The sequence below is a fragment of the Atractosteus spatula genome, chromosome 10 (genome assembly GCF_055471065.1).
Source record: "Atractosteus spatula isolate fAtrSpa1 chromosome 10, fAtrSpa1.hap1, whole genome shotgun sequence".
NCBI lineage: Eukaryota > Metazoa > Chordata > Actinopteri > Semionotiformes > Lepisosteidae > Atractosteus > Atractosteus spatula.
This window is the reverse complement of record NC_142715.1, coordinates 25,262,583-25,275,249: the sequence shown is the minus strand read 5'-3', so window position 1 is coordinate 25,275,249 and position 12,667 is coordinate 25,262,583. Positions and strand designations below refer to the sequence as shown.

General features: G+C 47.9%; 1 protein-coding gene and 1 non-coding gene across 2 annotated transcripts in view; one reads left to right on the top strand and one right to left on the bottom strand.

Annotated features, from left to right (window-relative positions):
• Window positions 1-12,667, bottom strand: part of LOC148826642 (scavenger receptor cysteine-rich domain-containing protein SCART1-like) — a 78,007-nt gene that overhangs the window by 47,285 nt on the left and 18,055 nt on the right. The window lies entirely within an intron of this gene.
• Window positions 5,511-5,582, top strand: trnae-uuc (transfer RNA glutamic acid (anticodon UUC)). The gene has a single exon. It is a non-coding gene; the product is annotated as a tRNA-Glu (tRNA).

The following is a 12,667-nucleotide window of genomic DNA, read 5'->3' as shown; positions in this document are numbered from 1 at the left end:
ATCTGAACGTCGATATTGAAATATGATATCGTACAAATTGTGGTTTTCTTTTTAAAGCAAATTTTATGCTTTAAATTAAATAAATTGTATTTATTATGAATGTGCCGGAAATTTTTCAGTACTTTAGAGGGTTCTGCCATTTTAGATGTTATGCTGTTCCTGTCTGATTTATCAAATGTGTCATTTAAATCTACAGTCATTTCTATAACAGTCTGAAGGCCTTGCAGTACAGATTGCAATTCATCCAAAAATGCCAAGCTTACCACTGGTGATACATACAAGGAAATGAATGTATATTTTCCCCCCAAATCAACAAATTTAAAATCAAATACCTCCCTCATCTGCAGGTGGAGAGAATAATGTCAGAATAAATACAGGTTTAAAAGTCAGGAGCATTGATAGTCCTATTTTAAAATGACACTAAAATGCTCACAATATATTAAAAAGCTCTGTAAAATGCAAAAATAATAAAAGAAATATTAAAACAAGGTAAAAAGAAATAATACACAGTTATAAAGCTCAGGAATTATCAATGTGAAGTTACAATGGGTTGATTGTGTTTCATATGATTTAAAAAATAAAATGTTTGCAAAAAATCCACTTACAATATGCTAAAAATGGCAAGAATACTTAAAACAGGAGTGTAATTGTTTTTAAAAAATAATTAAAACAAGTTAAAAATAAGTACTTAATGGGTTTAACATTCAGGAATGTGATTGGTCAGATGCTTACGATGAGTGTTGCTGGTGTTTGGTGTGATTTACCGAAATGAAAAAAATATTCAATTTAAAAACGGCAAGAGCTCGTATGAAAAAAAAGTTCGTAAGTATCTTTGTTGTAACAGCTGCGCCAGAACTAGTGTATTCATATACTGTACATCAGAAAAGTACCTGAACTTGACTGGTTTATATTCAGTTATATGCATTGGGAACAAAAGGGAGACTTACATGGATTTTATGAGGTTTTAGGAATCAGAAAATGTATTTTTACACGTTTATGCCTACGAGCAGAAATAACTTCCTGCTTTCAGCGCTTTTATTGTTTCTGCTTGTAACAGAGAACAGAGAAACCCAGTACTGACTCACAGAAACACCCCAGAGTTTCTGTGTTTCTGGGATTTAAGAGGGATGTACAGATGCAGCCATTCAAAGTGCGCAGTACAGACACGTACCAGAGGTAATTGGCTACAGCGTCGCGCATCGTGACGCAGGATGACGCGGGGTACCGCGGTACGTGATTGGTTGACCGACAGGGGCACTCGTGGTCCGTTGGTCTGTTGTAGAAAGACTTACAGTAAACGCCTTTACTGTGCCCGTTGTAGATATTGAATTTTACCACTGAAGGGAAATCTTAGTAGCTGAGCATAAAAAGAATAGGAGCATACTGTAACACGTGTGAAGGCCATAAACGATATTAATTTTGGAACATAAATATAGAGTATATGGCTGGTCTTGGTAATTTAAAGAAAAAATACACACCAGTATTCCATTTCTCCCTAAACATTTTAAGCATCGAAGTCTTTAACTAATGTGATACCGGAGTCAACAAGCATACTTTTAGAATTTGATTAAAAGGGAATATAATATGGAATCGCGTATCTAAAGAAATCAATAAAGATTTATATTAATGTACCGTAACACAAGAATAGTACACACTGTACATTGTCTGTCGATAATGTTGAGAGGGTTGAGAATCTCCGATTCCTCTAGTTTAACAGTCTGTCCACAAACAAAACATTCCTGTTAGACAAGAAGAATTGAAAAAAAAAACAATTTTGTCAATGGAAACCGGTGTGTGTGTCTCTCTCTGCTGGATGTCCCTCTCACTCTCTGCTGAATGAATAAAAGCATTTTATTAAAAACGCGTTTGTGTTTGTCTGGTATTTACTTTGGTCCCTTTTAACTGTTTTTCGATCTACTGTATTGCTTTGAGATGCCACTTTTATGCTGAAAGTTTATTAAGATACTTAGAAGACAAAGATACTGTATCAATTTATGTTGCATTAGCCTGATTATGATTAAAAAACACATATAATTAAACACGCGTTTACGATTTAAATCAATATAAATGTTTATATTGTAACGCATACTGTCCAGCCTCCATTTCTCTATAAAAATGTATTCTATTGCACACACACACACAATAGAAGAAGGAAGCAGAAGCAGGGACCGTTGTCAGAAGGGAAGAAGGTGACTATTCATTGTTATCAAAAATGACTTAAAATCAATCATGTTGTGATATTTTGAAATATAAAAGTCAATTGATTGTCCATAATATCGCTATTCTATTTTTTCGAAGAAATGTTTTTTAAAAGAAAAGTCCAGCACCAGCTGGATTTGAACACCCAATCTGTGAGTTGTTGGTCAGGCACGTAGACCAGTAGGCTACAGGGGAAGTCGCATGAACAGGGAGGCAAAACAGCCCTACACAGCCCTGTCGCAGTACACGAATATAATCATACCGTTATTAAATTCTTTAGATACGCGATTCCATATTATATTCCCTATTAATCAAATTCTAAAAGTATGCTTGTTGACTCCGGTATCTCTTTAGTTAAAGACTTCGATGCTTAAAATGTTTAGGGAGAAATGGAATACTGGTGTGTATTTTTTACTTTAAAGTACCAAGACCAGCCATATACAGTACTGTATGTTTATGTTCCAAAATTAATATCGTTTATGGTCTTCACACGCGTTACAGTATGCTCCTGTTCTTTTTATGCTCAGCTACTAAGATTTCCCTTCAGTGGTAAAATTCAATATCTACAACGGGCACAGTAAAGACGTTTACTGTACTGTAAATCTTTCTACGACAGACCAACGGACCACAAGTGCCCCTGTCGGTCAACCAATCACGTACCGCGGTACCCCGCGTCATCTTGCGTCATGATGCGCGACACCGCAGCCAATTACCTCTGGTACGTGTCTGTACCACTCACTTTGAATGGCTGCATCTGTATGTATTTGTTGCATGTAGGCCACAATTCTGAATGGCTATGGAGAAATAGGATTCTCTCACAACGGCAGGGACTCCAGTTAAGAATACTGGGCTTGTTTCTGAACTGATTTGTAGTTTTACAGCTGCTGACAGAAGCAGCTTGAGTAAGGTGTAAATAACACAATAAATAAAGAATTCCAGTAACTCAAGGTAACAACCATGCAGATGCAGATGCCAGACGAGCGCCACAGGGAGAGCGGGAGTCTGAGACCCCTGTGAAACCTCTACTGGGGAAAGGGGAGAATTCAGGTTGAGGGCTTTAATAGATGTTTAATAGTGGTTAGAACAAATGTGTAAAGAATGTGGGGTTGTATAATGATGGGATGTGGGCTGGCACATACCCAAGTGTATGACAAAGATGATCCCGTGGTACGGACTGCCCTGCCCCTTGGATACTGATCTAGGGGCATACTACACTGGGAAGGTGTGCCAGGCTGTAATTGCCTCACTAGGGGTAAGTTAGAAGTCACATTGCTCCCATCACCCACAGTCTGAAAGACCAACTAAGGAAATATCAACTGAAGGAACACCGTGGGTAGATGGTCTACCTGCAGTCCTGTGCGGTTTGCGGGCTGGAGCAAACAGAACTGTGAGACTGAGCCCATTTGAGATCATCACGGGCACCCAAAGAAACTCCCTGGAGGCCAAGTTTGGCTAACGCACTGATGAATTAACTAACTCTCTATTAAAGTATTGTAGGTTTGTTAACTGAAGCGGTGCACAGGGCTCGTGAACAGATGCCGGACGCTTGGGGACCTCCAGTAGAGGGGAGACACGACCGTATACCTGGCGAGTGGGTGTAGGTGAAGAAGAGATACCCTGCCAGACGTTGCAATCCTGCTGGGAGGGACCATATCAAGTGCCACCAACTACTGATTGTGCCATCTGAATGACAGGATGAGATCGCTGGATCCGCGCATCGCACTTGCACCGACCCACGGCACCAGAGACTGAGTGAACAGAAAGAAGGATGTTGTTACCGTTTCTGTGTCTGATGCTTCCTAAGACCAACAGTGTGCTTGTTAGGCCTGAGGAGCATTACTGGGGATATGGTATCAATACATTCCGGGTGTTGGCATATCTGTCAGCCAAAAAATTATAATCGGAGTTGGGTCAATATTGCTGTTCCAAGATCCTGACGATAGATCTCCACATGGCTGAGGTCTGTGTTTGGGTCCTGGAGTAGGACTATTTGTAGGATTAGGGTTGTTTTATATGTATAATTGTAACTATCACTTGTACAAAAACATCAATAACATCTTGTTGTAACCGTGGAACGCACAATGTCATGGTAATGCATGCCTGTACATCTAAAAAGGAAAGATCTGCCCTGACATTGTATGTGTAAAAATAGGCAGTCCTGACGTATGCCATATTTTATAAGGGGGGAATGAAGTAAGAGATAAGATGTAAAAAGGGTTAACTTAAGTCAGTTCTGCCTGAAAATTAGACTTCTAAGCAACAGGGGTTTATGGCAGGAAAGGGGGTTAACTGATAAGGATTCCAGATGCGAACAAGGGCCTCTTAACTGGCCAAATATCATGACCCCCCCCCCTTACCATAACATCGAATGACGTCTGAAGCAGCAAGCAAGGACTATATAACCTAAAAGTTTGTATCGGCACATCAAACAATACTTCGGTTTTGTTGTTTCTTGCGGGAAACAAGACTTCGGCTATATTGTTCCTTGCATGCAATAAACTCATCTGTTTTACTTCATCTTGGGATCAAGAACCTTATTCCTTCTGTTACAACAGTACCAAACGCACGTTTCTTCTGTAACTGGAGCCGATCATTTGCAATTGGGCTGTGCCGACAGACCAGGACGAGCTCTGTCGGCTCAAAAGCAGCGCAGGACCTGCAAGAACAACAGAAATATTAGCATCCAGCGGGGGCTTCTTAGTGAGCCCAAGATCTCATCAAGAATCGGCTCCAGCAACAGGGCTGGGCGCATTGTTCCATTCTCCGACCACTCTCGGTGTAAACAAGTCCCTCCTGGTCTCTGCTTGAATTGCACTTTCCTGTGTTTGCTTTGGTGTAACTGGCTTCCCCTGCATGGGCGAATGTGAAGAAGATCCTTAGTAAGTCATTGAAGAAAAAAGAGAAGAGGTCGGAGTGGCCTCTGTCGTTCATCAACGATCCAGTCAGGCAGTACTCCTCTGTAAAGCGCCGTTCGTTCACATCAATTGGCTTTTTTTTGCCTTCATTCGTGCAAGTAGTAAAAGCAGACGCCCCTAGTCTGCCATGACCCGGATTCAAACCGGGGTTGTTGCGGCCACAACGCAAAGTACTGACCACTATACGATCACGTCGAGTTACTGATACACACAAGACAGGGCGGAAAAGGCTGTGCTCTCTTCGTGTGACAGAATTCGGGAAAGTCCTGACGTTGTATTTCAACTGAGCCCCAGTATACATCTACCCTTCGACACTCTGAGCGACAACTCTCTTGCGTGTGTTCTCATATTTATGTAGTTTGCTTGCATGATGCCCGGAACAGCAGGCTTGCGTGCTCCCATATAGTCTAGCGGTCAGGATTCCTGGTTTTCACCCAGGGGGCCCGGGTTCAACTCCCGGTATGGGAACGTGTCAGTTTTGCCTCCTGCTATCCAAAAGATCAGCACCGTGTACGAAGGAGACGCATTAAAACGTGCGAGAAGAGGGGGCGCTTGTTTCCAGCCGAAACTTCTCGCGTGTGAGACGAGCTGATCATCGCTGCAGGAGGTGGGAGGGTTACTCTGGTAGACAGGGCTGACCTTCGGCAATAGGATTTATAGTCTCCAAGATGATATTTGCACTTTCTGGAGAGGCGATTTTCTCCACTTCAGTAGCCCGATTTCGTCGATTGCGTGGAGAGGGCTGTAGAATGTGGCGCCGCCTTTCCTGCTCCGTCCATGACAGGCGTGCTGGTCTCTGGAGAGAGAGCACGGTCCATCAGCGCACTCCAATAAAGGCACTGGAAGCAGCTGAATCGCATTGGCGAAGCTCAGCACTGGGCCGCTGGGCACATCTTACCACTGTTTCCGTAGTGTTTTGGTTATCACGTTTGCCTCACACGCGAATGGTCCCTGTTCGAAACCGGGCAGAAACAGACTTCTTTTGTCGCCACGCACAAAAGGGGATTGGGGATTCGCCTAGCGCTGTGATCGAACAGACCAACTCACCTCTTAGTGTGGCGGGATCTGCACAGTGCATGTCGCAGTCCTGCTTTCACTTGAATGCGCGTCCTGATGTACCCCGGTCTCCCGCGTGACAGGTGGGGAAAGGTGACACGTCCTATACTAACGAGGAAGACATCACTCTCTCCGACCCCCGGCATCGTGTCCCGACCAACCGTGCTGGAAGCCGACGCGTACTGTGATTCCTTTACGGAGAAGAAATGACAACCGAGGAGCCGAGAGATCATTTCAGCATTTCGTGTCTGAACGGAAAACACAAACGATCAACTCGGAATGACTTGCCTTTGACGCTTATCAAAGCGTTCTTTGTGCATCGAACAGACCCACTCACCTCTTAGTGTGGCGGGATCTGCACAGTGCATGTCGCAGCGCTTCCTGCTTTTACTTCAATGTGCTTCCTGATGTCGAGTCGTGTGCCGTTGCGTAGGGTCTGAAAGCGAGAGCAATGAAAAGGTGCACGACGCTGTAATAAAGAAAACAGAGAAGTGAAAGGCAGTCCTTTCTCTAAGGAGGTGAAAGAAAAGCTACTCCCCGTCTGGGAATCGAACCCAGGGCAACTCAACATTCACTCCTACCCCGAGTGCAGAAAAGACAGCGTCCGCAGCAACAACAGCTTAGGTCTCTGCACAGGAGCTAAGCTGCCCCCATCTCCTCTGCTCTGCGGCTCCTGCGGAGTGGAGTCCTGCCTGGAGCCGTGTTTGCAGGCGGCGGCTCCCCGCGCCCTGTCTGTGCGTTGTGTCCAAGAGCTCCTGGGAGGAAGAGAGAGCCCTCCCACTCGGGGGCTTTTCCACGGTCTGTGTGAGGAGGGGCGGGTTTGTCCAGTAGCTTATCGAGCGGAAGCCTGGGGCGGGGGAGAGCTGTGATCGTGCAGACCTTGAGGTGTCACCTCTTTGTCTGCTTTCCCGCCCCCCCTCCGCCCAAGCTCTGCTTCAAAGTAGCCCGGCAACCCCTCACACCTGTACGTGTCACAACCTAAGGTGTGGTCATGAGACACCCATGGGGTGTCGTTCTGTTCTTGCTAATTGTTTCCTGCCCGTCGCAGGCAGGAGTCCATGCGAGGAAGATGCGCTGGACAGAGCTCAGAGGGCGCAGCTGGGTGGCTTTCGTTCTGAGTGACGTTCCTGCAACACTCTCCCGCTCCTCTTGGTGCGCTCATGCCGCAACACAGGAAGGCTGGAGCAGGTGGCTGTGTGCTCTCTGCACTGCCGAAATAGCTCAGCTGGGAGAGCGTTAGACTGAAGTTCTAAAGATCCCGGGTTTCGGCATTTTGTTTCATCGCGCCCTTTGTTCCTCTCTCCAGCGCCCCCTGCCTAAAGTGACGCTTCCCTTTCTTAGCCCGAAACGCAAGCGAGACACCAGCAGCGGTCCCTGCAGGTTTCCGTAGTGTAGCGGCTATCACGTTCGCCTAACCCGCGAAATGTTCCCGGTTTGAGACCGGGTGGAAACAGCCTCGTTTTGTACGCTCCTGTACTTCACAGAGGCTTGAGCGACCGGTCATTTGTTCCCAATGTGTTTCCGGTGCCTTCATGCACTCTTGTACCAAACGCACGTTCCTTCTGTACGTGGAGCCGATCATTTGCAATTGGGCTGTGCCGACAGACCAGGACGAGCTCTGTCTGCTCAAAAGCAGCGCAGGACCTGCAAGAACAACAGAAAGATTAGCATCCAGCGGGGGCTTCTTAGTGAGCCCAAGATCTCATCAAGAATTGGCTCCAGCAACAGGGCTGGGCGCATTGTTCCATTCTCCGACCACTCTCGGTGTAAACAAGTCCCTCCTGGTCTCTGCTTGAATTGCACTTTCCTGCGTTTGCTTTGGTGTAACTGGCTTCGCCTGCATGGGCGAATGTGAAGAAGATCCTTAGTAAGTCATTGAAGAAAACCAAGAAGAGCTTGGAGTGGCCTCTGTCGTTCATCAACCATCCAGTCAGGCAGTACTCCTCTGTAAAGCGCCGTTCGTTCACATCAATTGGCTTTTTTTTGCCTTCATTCGTGCAAGTAGTAAAAGCAGACGCCCCTTTAGGGAGCCTATCAGCACCCGGAGTTTTCCCCTTCTGTAAGCTCTCCATAGCCTCTCAGCTCTTCTACTGTCAAATCCCCCTCAAGTACTTCCCTATCTTCTTCACTCAAAACGTTTTCTAGCTTTGAGGTAAAAAAATGAATTTCTTCATCCTTTACCTCTGTAGAGCTGTACAGTCTTGAGTAGAAGTGTCACGCCCTCTGCAGCCAGAGGGCGGTCCTTCTCTGTCCTGTCCCTAGTTTCTGGTCTGCTGTCCTTCCTGTCCCTCTCTTTCCCTTGGGCTATATATTTCCGGGTCTTGCACTCTGTCCTCGCTCAGCACTGACGTTCGGATGTCCTGAGACCCGCCTAGCACCAGGGCGCCCCACGTCCGCTCCCTGAGGGCACAGGTATCTATACGGCATTCCTGAACTCTTTGCACTAATGAGCCCGGGCCTTTTTCCCGTCTCGCCGCTACGCATATGGGTCTTTTTCTGCCCTCCTGCTCCCCACGGTTAGTCCCTTTGGACGTCCGTGACAAGAAGGCCTCGATGCAGGAGAGGATAGCACTCAGCCTCCTCATCAACTACACTTTCCATGACAGACTTGGAGCCTACCACTTTCCTGAAAAAGAAGCGAGTACACTTGTCATTTTCTTCCAAGAACCGCACTCTGCTTCTTAACAGCACTCCTCGACTGCTTTCTTCGGCTATGCTCCGGATGTCCTTTTTTAAAAGGGTGATATCCTCAAGCACATCAAAGCCACTGTGCAGCATTGTGTAGAGACGCTGCAGCTGCCTCTGTTTCCTGGCTAGCACTCCTCTCCGTCTGGCAGCAGCCTTCCTTCCCTCAGCCATGAAAAAGGCCTTTGTCCTCACCTTCACCTCCTCCCACCACTCACCTACTGACCCGTACAGACACTGCAAGGACAGCCACTGTGATAGTTTCTCCTTGTAGCGGGATACTACCCCCTCGTTCTCTAGCAGCTTTGTGTTGAGTTTCCAGAGGCCTGGGCCAAAGACAGTCCCGCCCTGGAGTTCCACTCTGCACCCTAAAGCCTGATGATCTGAGAAGAAGACAGGCTGAAGAGTGACCCCAACAACTTTCACTCTCTCTGAGACAAAGCAATAGTCAATTCTGGAGCTGCTATTCCTCCCTGACCATGTATATCCTGCTGTTGTGGGATATATACATCTATATGTGTCTGAGAGTTTAAAGTCTTGAACTAAGTTTTGCAGGGCCAGTGAGCTGGAATCCAATTTTATCGGAGAGCTAGACTGCCTGTCTGTGTGCTCTAAGATACAATTAAAATCCCCTCCCACTATCACGTCTGTGCTACATAACAATAGGGGGGAGAGTGCCTTGAGTAGCTCCACCCTTCCTCCCACGTCAGTAGGGCAATACACATTGATTAGCCGCAGGTTAACGGTCCCCCATTCCACATCCACACACAGCAACCTGCCATCTATGACCCTCTGAATACTTTTCAATTTGAATGCCCATCCTTTGAAAAGAATGGCCACACCAGAGGCTCTGTTGTTATTGTCCCCTGACCAAACAGAAGGCCCTTTATCCCACCTATCTTCAAAGCTTTTATACCTCTCTTGATAGGCTAAAGCACACTCCTGCAACATCAACACATCTCCCTCTCTCTGCTGGAGGTAATCAAAGACAGACTGGCATTTAACTCTGTCATTGATACCTCTGGTGTTAAGAGAAATTATGTTTAGAACCATATTACATAAGAAAGTGTAACCAGTCTTTACAAAACACATTTCTCTTCTGTCTCACCTGTTACCTTGTTCTTTTTCTTTTTCTTCTTACCAATTTCCTGCCAGCCATCCTCTGAATGAGCCTTCATCAGGGTGGCAGCAGTAAAAGCGTTCACGGAGTCCATTTCAAGGAAGGGGGTAGAGGGAGGGGTGGAGGGGTTCCAGCTGTCCCCATCGCCATGCTCTCCTTCCTCCTCGCTCAGGGAGAAAACAGAGTCATTTTTTCTTTTCCTCAAGTCCAGCTCCTGGGAGCACTGAGGGGAAAGAGGTGCAGCCGATGCACCAGTCTCCTCTTTCCCCTCACCCACCAGCTGCTGCAGATCCTCTGTGATGGACTGGATGGAGGAGAGGAGGACATCTGTAGCCCTTGCAGAGTCTGAGAAAAGCAGCTCCGCTGAATCCTGGGTATCCTCGCTGGACCCGCTCCACCGGGGGGTCCCACACTGGCCCTCGTTCTGAGGAGCAGGAGTGGGGGAGGGGTCCTCGCTGTTCTCGGGGGTTTTCAAACCCTCGTGCTTGTCTGGTGCAGTCTGCGGTTGTGGGGGCATAGTGGATTTCTCTTCCACCGGCCCCGGAGCCACAGCAGGACTGATCCTGGCTGGAGGCTGAGAGTCTTTGTCCAACAAGGGTTCTTTGTTTGACTTGTTGTTTGCTTTGGCTTTTCGGGCCGGTTTGGCTGAAACAAGCACTGCCTCATCCTTTCTCATTTTGAGTTTATTGGCGTAGGCGTGAGGGCAGTTCTTAAAAACGTGTCCTTCCGAGCCACATAAATTGCACTTTGGCAGCATTGAACAGTCAGAGGCTAAATGTTCCTGTTTGCCACAGGTCTTGCAGCATTTCACAGTGCAGGATGATGCCTCACAGCACCACAGCGCCGACACACCTTTGGTTGTCCCACATAAAAAACATAGCCATTGCAGGCGCCCAGCTGGATTGTAGAGGGCAGGTGCCTTAAGCCTCCATTTACATTGTCCGGTAGCAAGCGAACCTCGAATTTCCTTGCTCCTGTTTTTATACCGTCAACATCTCTAACCTCAGTTCCATGGTGGACGGTGCAGTACTGGTTAAGCCAGGTGTGAATGTCCTCCGTCTTTGCCAGTTCCGAGAACATAATAACATGCACCGTTTTCCTCTCTCTCTGTGTCAGAGGCTGCAAGTTGATCTTCTCAAGGGCAGGAACTTTCCCTCTTTTTGCCTCAAACACATCCACACATTGTTCAAACAGAGAATAGGTAGCAAAAACAACCTCAAATGCTTTCTGACCTGGGAGAGCGAAGATGAAATCCAAGTGCCGAGGTTCAAAGCCAAGTTCCTTCTGCATCACTTTTCTGCTGAACTGCATACGGTCCATGAAGAGGTCATCCAAAAGCTCAAAACGCACAGCATTCTTGCGGGATCCAAAGGTTGCCATTTCGAAAACTGAAAAACAAACACTGCTTCCACAAAACAAGAAACAATCCAACTACTCCACCTACAGGCTGATCAAGGTATCCCCCCTGCCAGGTAAGTATGAGCTGTACAAGCCCCTGCAAGCGGCCCGCACCCACAGCACAAAGCGCGCAGCCTAGGCCTGCTCCTCGCCCCGCACACCACCGCCTCCTGCTGGGCCCACTCTTTCGCACACTCACACGCCACACTAACACTCAAAAGAGTGGGCAAAATGAGAAAACGAGCGCGCCGTTTCCTACACATCTGCAGACCTCCTTGAATGTCTGGCGCTGGGCATGCCCCACTCTCCTCCACCTTATCTTATCGCGTGTGACCACCGACAATGGCCACAATGCCGGGGAATGGCACCTGTAAAGTGTTAATTGGGGCACAGGAACAGCCCGTCTCGTCTCGGGGGCCGGCTTCAAAGACAATACAGCAAACACAGCGGGGCGGGGGAATTCAGGTACATTCAGCTCCGGCGGGAATGAGTCATTTGTCGGTCTTTTCAAGTGCTGGGAGCCGAGTAATCCTTCGCTTGTATCGTTTCTCCCCGGTGACTAGATCTAACCCTGCGACTCTCGACTGGGCTCACCCACGGCAGCCCAGCAGGTGTGAGCCTAGCCGGCACCCGGATGGGAGATTCCCCCCGGAAAAGCTCAGGTTGCTGCTGCTCCTGCAAGAGGTGTGACTGGGACCAGTAGGGAGCGCTCACCCTGCGGTCTGTGTGGCTTTCTTATGCCCCAGCATCCTGATGGCGACACTCTGCTGTACAAACAGGCGCCGTCCTTCGGGGGAGGCATAAAACCGAGGTCCTGACCCTCCTTGGCCATTAAGAAATCCGAGGGCGTCTCTCAAAAAGAGACGCCGGGGGTGTCTCTCTGGTGTTAGTGTTCCCCTTTACCAATCAGTCGGGGTCTCCTCCTAATCCCCGTCTCATATGTAACAATCAATGACGAGGCCCCCCTGTCCCGCGATATTGTATTTGTCTCCTGGCCGCTGGCTGGCGCCGTGAGATTTAGTACTCGCGCAAGAGACCGGGGGCAGAGCGCGAACGCGGTTCCCCGCCCCCCACAAAGTGTGCGCTCCAGGTTCCCTCTCGGGGCTCTGCAACACAGCGGAAAGGCAGCGAGAAGGAGCCTCTTGCTCTGACACCGCCCGTCCTACTCCGAGCTGTACCTCAACTGGTTGGCCGGAAGCCAGAGGACGCCGGGACAATGCCCATTGGACAACCGCTGGAACAGAGGCTGCAACAGAGCCTGTCAGCTGGTTTGGTGTTCGTGCCGGGAGATTCC